General features: G+C 34.7%; 1 long non-coding RNA gene and 1 pseudogene across 1 annotated transcript; one reads left to right on the top strand and one right to left on the bottom strand.

Annotated features, from left to right (window-relative positions):
* Nucleotides 1–374: 374 nt before the first annotated feature.
* On the top strand, nucleotides 375–3,742 carry LOC145797246 (uncharacterized). The gene is made up of 3 exons (XR_014338550.1): nucleotides 375–830; nucleotides 2,670–2,745; nucleotides 3,282–3,742. It is a non-coding gene; the product is annotated as an uncharacterized LOC145797246 (long non-coding RNA).
* Nucleotides 3,743–4,827: 1,085 nt separating this feature from the next.
* Nucleotides 4,828–6,937, bottom strand: LOC145819897 (rust resistance kinase Lr10 pseudogene; annotated as a pseudogene).
* Between the last annotated feature and the right edge of the window lie 5,180 nt (nucleotides 6,938–12,117).

The raw sequence follows: 12,117 nt of genomic DNA, 5'->3' as shown, positions 1-12,117 counted from the left end.
ATTTATTATTTTTAATTAAATTTAATTTATAATTTATAATTTAATTTTTTTATTTAATATATAATTTTAAATTAACAACACTAAAAAAATAATTTATAAATGTTCAAAAGACTATTTTACCCTTTCTAATTGTTTACTAAGTAATAACATGGAGGGTAAAATGGACATTTCACCAAATAATCCTATGGGATACCAATCCCATGATTTCTATCCCACACCCATGGGATAGAATAGTCCCATATTTATGGGACTAGTAGTCCGAAGGACTATTAATCCGAAACAAAATTTTACAAACAAATAATAAATTATTAGTCCGATAGGACTAATAGTCCAATCCCACACCCTTATCCCTTCAAAGAAGCATGCTCTCAGTGTTTCACTGCTTCACTTAAAAAAAAAAAAAAAAAATTAGAACTCTCACAGACTTGTAGCTAAAAAATTGGGTCACCGTTATCTCTCATCAGACTCAGATCTCACTCACTCAGATCTCACTCTCTCACACGTGTTTCTTCTCTCTTGCGATCGAACTCTCTCGAGGGCTTTGCTCTAGCTGTTCTTCATCAATCGCGTCGATCTGTGGATGTACTCCGCTGTAGATCTTTGGAGTGCTCCTCTGTTAGGTGATTGACGATCGATGCCCATAAAGTAGATCTATGGAGTACTCCTCTGCTGGGTGAAGAACAGCTATTAACGATTGACGATTGACTATTGATGTACTCCTATGGAAAAAAATAGTTGTTCTTCATCTTGAGTTTGCAAATCGCAAATCGCAAATCGCTATTAGCTCCCATCTTGAGTTTGCAAATCGCAAATCCAAAATTGATATCATAGTAAGTGTTAATCGGTGTTCGAGTTTGAATCTCTACTTTCTCATTCTCAAATTAGATCTGTTAATCGGTGTTAGGTCTTCTGTTATTATAAATAAAGTTGTATGATTGTAGTTGATTGTAGTTATAAATTTCTTAGCTCTTTCTTGAGATCATGAGCTTAAAATGGGTTGAATCATGATAATGATTAATTTTTTATTGTAGATCTCGAAAGTTTTGCATGTATTATCACTTGTTTTTGTTGCATTTTCTTCTTTCAATCTTTTTGTTAGCTAAGAATGTAATCTGTCATAGTATTCTTAAGATTTGTGGGAGTTCAGGAGATATTTGTTAGTATAAATCCTTTGCATATTGAAATTGTTGATTGTACATAGCAACAAAACAAAAGAATTGTCACTTGTGGTAAATCTCTTGCAGAGAAAGGAAGATTAATTTAATGGGGTGATTCCTAAGATTCAAAGAAATGTAATCAAAATTTTCTTGAAATGTTGATTTTGGTGACCATCATACTTGGAAGTAGCAACAACATAAGCAAGTATAGTCACTTCCATGCATGCACAGATGCTTGCGTGTTGACCTCGATTTGATAAGGAGGAATCCTAATCATCAATTGTTTTTACCATACAAAATGAATATTCCAAATTTTAAAAACCTTATAGAAAAGCCACCTGCAACTCTTTATTCTGTATTTGTGGACTCCCCTTAAAAAGGGGCCAATTCTGCTCAATAATACTTCCTGAGAATCCACATCCCAAAGGTGATCGAAAAATAGCCATTGCTTTTGAATATTCTCTTTATGCTATGTGAGTTAATCATGCTTGAGTTTAACAGTGGTATCCTTTACATCATTTTAACTTCTTGATTGTCTTATACGACAATACTGAGCATATAGCTCTTGATAGAGAATAATGACAAAACATTCATGTAACCAATAGATCTCGTGTTAGAATTCCGCAAGTCCAAAGAATCAATATAGTTGCTAAGGGAAGATAGGAAATATTTTGATGACTGTATTCTTACATTTTTTAGTGCATTCCCATGGGTAGAGGAAACAAGAACCAAAACAAAATCAAAGTAGATTGTTTTTCTCTTGTACTTTTCTTCACAACCTTCTCTCTCTCTCTCTCTCTCTCTCTCTCTCAGCACAAAGCAACATATTTAGAACAACTTCAAGATTAGTGAAGCATCCAGAAAGACAGAAAAATAATTTGCACGAGTCCATTATGCCTACAAATAAGCAACTCTGTTAGCTATGGTCTCAGAATCCAAACAAGTGAATAATAGGATTGAAGTTCCAGTGTAATATTTTTGGGTGCTTATTACATCATGTATGAGTGCATCAATGTTTGGGTTCAATTGTGTGAAAATAAAGAAGCTTAGATTTGTTACGTGTGGGTATATAATTTTTTACGCTTTTCCCTCATATGACCTATGTGGATTTAATTTCTACACTATTTTGAGGATTCATAAGAATGAAATTGGTCTAATTGTGACATTTTAAACTCTTATTGGTTACAAGTATAGTGTTATTTTTTGGTTTGCCAAAGGTACAATGGACAAATTAAATGTATGAGGCTACTTTAGAAATCAGCTATAAATTCCTAAGTTATGTGATCTTTGTTGGGTTATTTGTTGATCATAGATTAAAGAAGTTTACATGTATGATATTCTTTACTCATGAAATGATGTTGGTTATTGCTTATTCTTCTTTCTATTCTGCAGTATTGCAAATGCTTTGGTCACAGCTAAATGGAAAATTAACCCAAGTTATGTGGCTGTAATGAGCTACTTTAGTTTGGTTTAATTTTGTTTTCCAATAATTGATTTGTACATGCATCCTAGGTGCGTCTATCACTATAATTATTGTCAGTCAACAGCAGCCGCAGCAATCACTAAAATTATTGTCACTCAACGTAAGGTACTAAATTTGTATCTTTTGATTTTGAATTTTTGCAAGAAGGTGGGTTTTTATTTTATTTTATTTTTATTCTCTCTTTATGCTTTTCCTGGGTTTGATGATGGCAAATACCTGTTAGTTTATGTGATTTGATGTTGGATATCCTATAGATGGTGTTGAAGCATAGAGTATGATTAGTGTTGCTTTGTTGCATAAATATTAGTTTGACATATATTGTTTAACATGACTTGGCTGTATTGATTGCCATATTCTCATGAGATCCATGGTTGGGCCTTAGAAAATTTACTTGTTCATGACTTATACAATATATGGTTTGGAAGGACTGCAATTCTTGATCTGGTCTTGATAGATTGCATTACCATTGCTTGATTTTATTGGTAATACAAGCTCATTTGGTAAAGAATACCATTGTGGAATCGTGCACTCCCAACGGCAGCCCTACGATTTCCATTAGACATGTGTTTTTTCACTTGGTTTGGTAAGATATTGTTGAGTGCTTTTGAATTACTGTCTCATTTTCCCCATTGCTTCTACAGGACCTTTCAAGCTTAATGGTGTTCCTCTTAGACGTGTAAATCAATCTTATTTGATTGCTACTTCGACCAAGGTGGACATCTCTAGCGTTAATGTTGAAAAGTTTTTTTTTTTTTTTTTTTTTAACTGGACAATGTTGAAAAGTTCGGTGACAAGTATTTTGCAAAGCAAGTCGAGAAGAAGAAAAAGAAGGGAGAAGGCGAGTTCTTTGAAGGACGTTTGCTATAATCCTTTACTAAAATTGTGAAAAAGGCACTAAATTTTTGTTGTTTTTTTGGACTTATTTAGTTTAGATATTTTTTTGGACTTATTTAGCTTAGATTTGTTTGTTATTACATCAAGCTGCCTTCTTTAGTTAAATTCTTTGGCTTGTAATATATTTTAGAATCTTGGCAAACGGGGCCGCATAACTGTGTTGAATCTTTCAGTGCATATCTTCGGAAATGCTATGCTTTGGACAAAATATTGATGCCACTAAATGACGTCGTGATGATGTTATACGTTAATTTGTGATGGAAATGGAAGCGGAAGCGGACGTTAAAGATTTTGTAGCGTTTTAAAAAACGTCGTCTAATAATTTTAGCGACGGTTTTCAAACGTTGTAAAACTATTGCGGCAGCCATATCAATGACGAAAATTTTAAACATCGTTGTAACATTTTACGACATTTTTAAAATGCCACTAAAATTCAAATTTTCTGTAGTGATAGGAACACTTATACAGTGTTTGGTTAGGGGATTTTGAGAGGAATTTGAAAAGGAAAAAGAAAAAATTATGTGAAACATAAGTATGTTTTATTTACATTTTATTTATTTTTTTTATTTTCCTTTTCAAATCTCTCTAAATTCTCCAACCAAACACAGCATTAAGGTTTTACTTTCCCTCAAAATGGTGGCTACCAAAAGCAACAACCCCCAACTTGTAAAATGACATTAAGTTTATAGTTGCAACTCCAATATTCTTTTCTTTAAATTAAAGTTCAGTGAAAACATATTAAACAAAGCTTGGGTATAGCAATTTTTGGAATATTTAACTACCTAAGAACACATACCTAATTGATACAGCCATGTGATAAACCATATGTTGCTGACTCTTGTTTTTGATAGGGGTAACTACAATTAAATGGTTTTTAGAAAGAAAAAAAATATATTAAAAAAAAATTATGATTTTGATTATTAATATTTATAAATTTTACCATATATGTGTAATTTTTTTCTAAATTTAAACTGAATTGTAATTCTCCCTTTTTAATACTAATGCAAGGTCATCAGAGCCTTTATGAATTACTTAGGCATCCAACAAACTACAAGAGCACAAAGTTCAACCTTAACGGGTTGGTCTAGTGGACATAACTTGGGGCTTGGGGTGTATTTCTTTCAGGTCTCAAGTTCAATATTCACTATTTGCAATAACTTTTTTGGAGTCAGTCTATACAAGATGTGTTTGTTTTGACTTTAAATAGAACCCCTACAAGTGAATAGTGAGATTGATTTCCTGAAAATAGTCGAGGTGCACGTAAATTGATCTGGACAAAAAAGCACAAAGCTCAACACATGACACTGGATGTTTATTTATTTCTTATACTAATTATACATTATACCCGTTGTTTGTAAATAATTCAAAGTTCTCCATATCTATTGTAGACCTATCAAAACAAAGAAAATATTTATTGCAAAACAACCACTGATGTTATGTAGCTGCTGGCATCAATGAGAAAACAATTAAGATTCGGAAATATCTTCTAACTCACTATTTAACGGTCTTCCCCTCATTTTTCCCCTTGTCGTCATTGGGTCTGCCGAGGCAAATGGATTGGAAGGCATGGTCAAACTACTTCCGTCTCCTTCCAACATTTGCACCACAACTTTCATCGATGGCCGATCCATAGGATACCAATGTATACACCACAGTCCCACAATAGTTAATTTTTTTACAATTTGTGCATCTCCATCTTCATCAATCTGGATTTTTAGATCTTCTCCATGATCCAAACGGTTGTAAATCCATTCAGAAAAGTACACTTCACTTGTGTTTTGTGTTACATTGTTATTCCTTACTCCAACCATTTCTAGCAGTAGCATTCCAAAACTATATACATCTGATTTGCATGACACCTTTCCAAAATTTCGAGAGAACACTTCCGGTGCAATATAGCCCACTGTGCCCCTTGCAGCAGTCATGGATACCACACTTTGTTCCTTGGAACACAACTTTGCTAGCCCAAAATCAGAGATCTTTGGGTTGAAATTGTGGTCCAACAAGATGTTATGAGGTTTAATGTCAAAGTGAAGGATTCGTTGATTGCAACCTTGGTAAAGATAGTCAATTCCTTTCGCTATGCCAAGAGCAATATCATGCAGCTTCTCCCAACCTAGTGAATTCTTTTCGTGTTTAGATGATATGAACTTTTCTAGGGAATGGTTTGGTAAGAACTCATAAACAAGAGCTCTTTTAAATCCATCTGCACAATATCCGACCAAACGTACAACATTGATGTGGTCGATTGTACCTATAGTTCCCACTTCATTGATGAACTCATCCCCATTTCCCTTGACATTGTCGAGGATTTTGACTGCAACATGAACATCATTGGATAGTTTTCCCTTGTACACTGTTCCATAGCCACCTTGGCCTATTTTTTCCTTAAATTTATTGGTAATGTTCTTGATGTCAGCATAAGAATATCTTGCAGGCTTGCGGGCTTTGTAATCCTCCAAAAATCTTTCAATCTTTGCCTGGTCCTCTCTTTATTATCATTAATCTAAGGACACAATACATTGCAATAATGACTACAACAAGAAGAAACATGCATCGGAGTATACCTGCAATTTAAAACAATCAAACTAAGAAAATGGTAACATCATAAATAAGGTGGAAGGATAACTTCACCACAAATGCTAGGTTTTTATTTATTTATTTATTTATTTTTAAAGACCTATAAACAGTAGTTTGAGAAATAAATTGCTAAATTACACTTTTTTTTATTAATTTCATTTTTATTTGGGGGAATAATTGAAAATCTATGGTATTATAGCTTTGTTCTTGGAGATATTAAATTGAAATGGTGGAGTATGTGTTTATTTTCCGTTGTTTTTATGTAAACTATTCTTGATGTATTTATTAATTAAAAGGAAAATAGTAATCTTATAGAAGTTTAATACATTATTTTTTACCATGATAATATGACAGTGGTGTTCTGTAATTGAATGTCATTTAATGGACATTTTGATTTAAAATAATAATTCCCAATTTAGTTGCATCAATCTATATAAAATTTTGGAATAATTACACACACACACGCGCCAAAAAAGAAAAGAAAAAAAAAAAACCAAAGTTTGACTTTTATAACAAAATAAATCCTGAACTTTTAATTTTGTCAATTTAAACCCTGATATTTTAATTTGTTTTGAATCTAAATGGTCAGCCTATTTTCGTTAACTAAAACCAACAAAATTGTATTTTAGTCATTAAACACAACTAAGTTTAACCTCTCCTTATATCAGTCAATATCAAAAAATCAAATGGCAGCTAGAGAGAGAACGGAATGAGGATGGCGACTAGTTATGTATTGTAAATAAAGACAAACTCAAAGGTATGAAGCTATGAAGGATGGTAAGGATAGCTTCACTCTATTCGTTGATAACATACCAATGTCCATGAATCCAAAAGGACTGTATTCTTGGTTTTTGAAGTTTGGGTAGTTAAGGATGCTTTTATCCCAAACAAAACAAGGAAAGCAACAAAGTCAAGGTTTGGATTTGTCAAATTTGATTGTCCAGTGGCAATAGATGTTGCAACTTAAAAAACAAATAGTATCTGGCGTGATGACATGGTTCTCAAAGTAAAGAAAGCAGATTTTGATATAGAAGTGAAAAGACAACAATCATAAGCAAGGTTGGTGGAAAGTTCAATGAAGATGGAGTGTATATGACTAGGAGGAGGATCACAGGGTAAAAATCATATGCAAAGGTGTTAAGAAATGGAATCGAAGAGAGAATCAAGACTTAACTATCATGGCATACGAGGTGAGAAATGGGTGGTTATATGATAGTGTTATTGTTAAGCTGAAAAGCTACTATGCCTTCTCTAAGTTTCAATTCATAAAAAAGGGTCTAAGGACATTTTAGTAAGGAAGAGTGGAGGAAGAATGGTTTTTTAATCTTTCAATTCAAATGCAATTATGAAGGAAATGCTAGTACTAATTGATGATTACCTTAAGGAATGGTGTGATTATGTCACTCAATGGAAGAAAAGGATGTAATTGGAGCAAGAAAGAATGGTTTGGCTAAGCTAAGCACTGATACGTTCAATAAAACTGAAATTTTATGGGGAGAGATGGTGGGCTTAGATGAAGAAACCTCAAACTCTTTATCCTTCAAGTGTAGGCGGGTGAAAATTGCTACAAAAACTATGAAGTTAATCAACACAGTTGTGTAAATGAAGTGTAGAGATAATTTCTATCCAGTAAGAATTTGTGAGAGCAAGTCATGGTAACCAAAGTTACGGAATCATGTAATCATGTTGTGCATCTAAGAAGAGAGGAACTGTACAGCTCCAATGAAGTTGATGAGCATAATCTTGCCAATGGAGATAGAAAGGAAGGAAAAGATGAGGACGTGGACGGCAGGGTGCATGATGATGTGGACAAATGTGATGAAGTGGCACCAACCCAAAAGAATAAGCTGGATTTTAGCAGGACAAGTGTAAAAGGAAAAAGAAAGGATGGTTCATCGTCCTCAATAGTGGAAGAGACATAGTGTGAGCTCATGAGAAATCCAAATGTTGGAGAAGCATGCAATGAAATCACTACAGGGAGAAATTTGAATGCCAACCAGATTCTTAATGAAGCAAATAAGGAAGGGGAGTCAGAGGCCTACCCATCTGGGTTCATGATAAGCCTTAGTGGATCTGGGGATATTGAGCCTGGAATAAATCTTGAGGTGGCTTTAAAAGAAGTCCAAAAGGTAGAGGATTTTCCTAAGCCTAGAGGAGTTACTGATGGCATTTCTGGCTTGGCTCATAATAATGAAGTTCAAGCCCAAATTGCTATACCATTGTTCCCACTTACTATCCAGCCTACACCTAACTTAATGAAAGTAGTTGGGGGGGAAAGAAGCTTCATAGCTTGTAGTAGTTCGTCATCTGCAATGAAAGGAGGCTCACTACCAGAAAAGGGAGTAAGCATGCATAGAAGGATGGCTAAAGGAGAAAGAAGAAAATAAAAGGTGGATCAATGGTAATGGGAAATTGGAGCTAAGGTGCAATCTTCAGAGCAATAGTTGCAGCTTAGTCATCATCTAGGTTGATTGGACATCGCACAAACAGAGAGAGAGCGCTTCTAAATGAAGCACAAGCTACAGTACAATTAGGCAAAGCTCTGGGAATTTGTTTTCAAAGAAAAAAGAGGAGTCCATTCATAAAACCATAGAGTTGGAAGAAGCTGATGCAGAAAGAATGGCTTAGAAGGGTGGGGTTGCTCAAGATTAAGCAACTGCATCAGGTGAAATAAGGAGATTTGTTGTTGTTTTAATAAAGCTACTATCTTGGCATGTTAGGGGTTTGGGCAGAGCAAAGAAAACGGGGAAGATAAGAAAGCTACTTAAAGAGAGATATTGATTTTGCCTTTATTCAAGAAATCAAGAAATCAGGTTTGTCAGCTGATTTTGTATAGTCTTTATGGTCTATGGATGACTTGGATTTCATGACTGTTGACTCAGATAGGTTAGCTGGTGGGCTGCTATGCATTTGGAATCCAAATGTTTTCAAGCTTTCTCAATGCTGTAGCACAAGGAACTTCATCTTACTTTCAAGTACTTTACTTCCAAATTTTGATTGTGTGCTAGTGAATGTGTAAGCACCTGACGACACCTCGGAAAGGGGACACTTATGGGAGGTACTTTCTAGATTAAAATCTAGGTTTAAGAAGCCTTGGTGTCTAAGGGGGATTTTAATAAAATCAAGAATTTAGGGGAGGGAAAAGGATGTTCTAGAAGGGATAGGGGAATGAAGGAATTCAATGATTCCATTGATCTTATGGAATTATCTTATTTGCCTGTGCTTGGAAGGCAATTTACATGGTGCAATTCTTGTGAAGGGGGAAAATGAAGCAGAATTAATAGGATCTTGATGTCAGTAGAATGGTTGAGGAGGTTTAAATTTAAGTTATGGGGTCTTCCAAGGGGAATCTCTAACCATTGTCCATTACTTTTGATGGGGGATGGGAGGGAATGGGGTCCAAGACCCTTTCGGTTTATAAATGCTTGGGTACTACACCCAAATTTCTTGGCAGTAGTAAAAAAAGGCTTGGGATGATCCAACCATTACTGGATGGGTTGGATTTACCACAATTTTGAAGTTGAAAAACATAAGAATGACACTAAAGAAATGGAACACAAAGGTTTTTGGCAATGTTGCAACCTCCTTAAAAGTTGCTGAAAAGGAATTGCATGATGTGGACTTGGGGCTGAAACTAGGAGCCTAGATGAGGCTGAATAGCTAGGAGAAGAGAAGTAGGAAAGAATATTTGGTCACTAAGGATAAAATAAGAGTGGCCGTGGTTACAAAAGTCTAGGATGAACTGGACTATGAAAGTAGATAAAAAATACCAGATTTTTTCACATTATGGCAATATGCAGACATAAGGACTTGTTTGGTTTGTATTTGAGAAACATGTTTTGAGATAAAAAGTACGAAAATTTGTTTGGTTTGGTTTTTTTCAAAAGATGTTTTGAAAAATTATTTTGAGAGAGAGTTTTGGAAAAAGTGATTGATTTGATGTGTATGAGAGAGAGATTTGTTTGGAAAACTTGCAAACCAAACAAGTTTTGGAAAAAAAATTTGGAAAAATTTGTTTGGTTTGATTACTTTTTAAAAACTTATTTGTAGAGAATTTTTCTCAAAATTTTTTGAGAAACACAAACCAAACAATAAAACTCTAATTAATTCAATCTCAGTGGTGGAGGTGTTGTATGATGAACCATAGAGGGTCAAGCCAGGGCCGACCCTGGGCATAGGCCCACTAGGCCATGGCTTAGAGCCCCTCAAAATAGACCCAAAAAAAGGGTCCTCCTATTATAATTTAGTGTAATATATTAGGTATATTTTAAGTCTCAAAAAAATTAAAGAAGGGCCAAACTATCTTAAAATAAATTGGCCCATTGAAAAATTAAAAGGGCCCATTCTCTCTCCCTATCTAATTCCTAACCCTAACTCTTTTGACACAAATCTTTTATCATTTACCTTCAAAAAAAAAAATTCATTGAATAAAAAAAATATGTGAAGGGCTCCAAATAATCTAGTAATATTTATTAGTTCATTATCAATTTTGGGTCCCGAAAATCTCAAGGCCAGACCTGGGTCAAACATGAGACATTCATGCATTTCAAGAGGTTTTCACCAAGAGATGGATCTCTAGGCCTAAGCTACAAGGAAGCCTCAATTCTATTAGTCAACACCTTGCATCTCTTAGATGGGAAGAAAGATTTTATGAAGCAGAAGTCTAGGTTGCTATCAAAGACTGAGGGTAACAAAGCACCTGGGCCAGATGCGTTTAGTTTACTGTTTTTCCCAAAGTGCTGGTCTATGGTCAAAAAAGATATGATGCAATTTTTCAATGAGTTCCATGATAATGGGGTGTTTTCTAATGCTGTGTTTGGTTTAAGGATTTGAGAAGGGATTTGGAAAGAGAAAGGGAAAAGATGTGTAAAATTAGATGAAATGTAGGTATATTTTATTCACATTTCACCCACTTTTTCTTTTTCCCTTTCCAAATACCTTTCTCAAATCTCCCAACTAAACACAGCGTAAAGGCATCAATAGCTCTTTCATATTATTGATTCCCAAAAAGGAGTGTCTACCCAGCATATCAGATTATAGACCAATCAGTCTGATTGGGTCCATGTACAAAATTTTATCTAAGGTCCCCTCTAACAGATTGAAGCAAGTTGTAAGTAGAGTAATAGGGGAAGCACAAACTGCCTTCTTGGGGGGTAGAAATATTTTAGATGGAGTTTTAATTGCCAATGAAGTAGTGGATTGGTGGAAGAAAAGCAAGAAGAAGGGGCTGATTCTAAAGCTTGATTTTGAGAAGGCTTTTGATTCAGTGAATGGGGAGTGCTTGCTATCTATACTCTCCAACTTTGGCTTTGGTTCCAAATGGATTAGATGGGTGAAGGAATGCTCGTCTACAACCAAAATTTCAGTCTTGGTTAATGGCTCCCCTTCAGCTAAGTTCTGCCCTAAAAAAGGACTCAGACAAGGTGATCCAATGTCACCATTCCTTTTAATCTAGTGCCTGAGGGTCTTAACATGTTATTACAAAGAGCAAAAGACTTGGGATTGATCAACGGAGCTGTGGTGGGGCAAAAGGACATATCTGCAACTCATCTACAGTTTGCTGATGATACAATTGTATTTTCTGAGGCTGAATTGCTGGAGATAACAACCGTCAAAAGGATCTTGAGATGTTTTGAAGTAGTATCAGGGCTGAAAATTAATTTCACAATTGTCATGTATGCAGAGTAGGTGTTCCTAAAGTCTCGGTGGATGATTTTGCAACCAGATTGAATTTTAAAAGGTAGAGTTTACCATTTTCTTATCTTGGACTTCCACTTGGGGCTAATCCAAGGAGAAAGAGCACCTAAATTCCTGTTCTCAACAAATTCAATGTCTTAGAGGGTTAATGATTGTTTGTTGGCCAAATGGTGGTGGAGATGTGCCCCTGAAGATAATTCCCATGGTTTGTTTATGTTTCAAAAAAAAAAAATTCAGAAGTTATTTTTTTTTTTAATGGAAACTAGTTTGATAAAAATAAATATTAAAAAAATAATTTTAAATTTT

This window comes from Camellia sinensis, chromosome 1, assembly GCF_055761805.1.
Source record: "Camellia sinensis isolate YWXY chromosome 1, ASM5576180v1, whole genome shotgun sequence".
In the NCBI taxonomy this organism is placed as follows: domain Eukaryota; kingdom Viridiplantae; phylum Streptophyta; class Magnoliopsida; order Ericales; family Theaceae; genus Camellia; species Camellia sinensis.
Note: the sequence above shows the minus strand (reverse complement) of the source record. Positions and strands in the feature narration are given on the sequence as shown.